Genomic DNA, 1,477 nt, shown 5'->3' on the forward strand with positions numbered 1-1,477 from the left:
GACGTGTGCTGGGATGGGGACGAGTGCTGGGATGGGGACGTGTGCTGAGATGGGGACAAGTGCTGGGATGGGGACAAGTGCTGGGATGGGGACACGTGCTGGGATGGGGACGAATCCTGGGATGGGGACAAGTCCTGGGATGGGGACGAGTGCTGGGATGGGGACAAGTGCTGGGGTGGGGACACTGAGGACAGCATCCAGCCCTTCCAGGGGTGCAGGAGCTCAATGTCTGGGTCCTCTCTGAGCTGGGGAATTGCTGCGGAAAGAGTATAGATGTTACTGGGAAGTTTAGCCTGTGGGCTGTGGGGGATGCTCAGTTGGTGTTGGGGGGCTGCAGGGGGGACACACCTCTCCCTGTGGCCCAGAGGAGGAGGAAAGTGGTGAAAGAGGAGATGGTCCCAGCCAGCAGCCACGGCACGAGGCCATGTCCCCATCCTTGGTGATGGGACAAAGCCAGCGCCGGGGAGCAAAGTGACCATGGGGATGGGGACACCGCGATGGGACCTCACTCACCGCAGCCTCTGTCTCCTGCCAGGTGTCACCTACTCGGACACGGTCAGTGCCACGGAGCCGTGCAAGCCGTGCACGCAGTGCGTGGGGCTGCAGAGCATGTCGGCGCCCTGCGTGGAGTCGGACGACGCCGTGTGCCGCTGCGCCTACGGCTACTACCAGGATGAGGCGAGCGGGAGCTGCAAGGAGTGCCGCGTGTGCGAGGTGGGCTTCGGCCTCATGTTCCCCTGCCAGGACTCACAGGACACGGTCTGCGAGGAGTGTCCCGAGGGGACCTTCTCCAGCGAAGCCAATTTTGTGGATCCCTGCCTGCCCTGCACCACCTGCGAGGACAACGAGGTGCTGGTGAAGGAGTGCACGGCCACCTCGGATGCTGAATGCAGAGGTAACGGCGCCTTTTCCAGGGAGAGCTGCTGCAGAGGGGAGAAATGGGTTTGCTGGGTCTCCTGGAGTGCTCTGTGCCTCAGTTTCCCTTTGCAGTGCAGCAGTGGGGAGGCAGGGGCATGACTCTGGGATGGGAGAGGAGAGGAGGAAGAGAGAGGATGCTGGTGTCCAGCTGGGACCCCCAGCCCTCGGGCACTGGAGCACATCTCATTTGCAAATGCCTGTCCCCAGGGTGTCCCCAGCCCTTTCCAGGGGTTCCTGGGCTGAGCTCCCAGCAGGATGCCACCGTGGGTGCAGGTACTCTGCCGGGGGGCTTTTGGTGTCCAGGGACAGCGAGCAGAGCCGAGAGGTTCACCAGTCTCGGATGCCACGTCCAAGCCTTCATCGGGAGGGAACTGGGCAGCTGATGGGAATTAATGCCACAGAAATTTGGGGAGCAACTGCCCCACAGCCCAGGGGGGTTCCAGGGGACAGGGCAGAGCATCATCCCCTGGCAGCAGCCCCCCACCCCAGGAGGGTTCAGTCCCCAGGGGACAGGGCAGAGCATCATCCCCTGGCAGCAGCCCCCCACCCCAGGAGGGTT

The 1,477-nt window shown here is 63.4% G+C and overlaps 1 pseudogene; it reads left to right on the forward strand.

The window, feature by feature from the left end:
- Nucleotides 1-477: 477 nt before the first annotated feature.
- LOC104459495 lies at nt 478-895 on the forward strand (annotated as a pseudogene).
- The last annotated feature ends 582 nt before the right edge of the window (nt 896-1,477 follow it).

The sequence above is a fragment of the Pterocles gutturalis genome, unplaced genomic scaffold (genome assembly GCF_000699245.1).
Source record: "Pterocles gutturalis isolate BGI_N339 unplaced genomic scaffold, ASM69924v1 scaffold35871, whole genome shotgun sequence".
Classification (NCBI taxonomy): Eukaryota; Metazoa; Chordata; class Aves; order Pterocliformes; family Pteroclidae; genus Pterocles; species Pterocles gutturalis.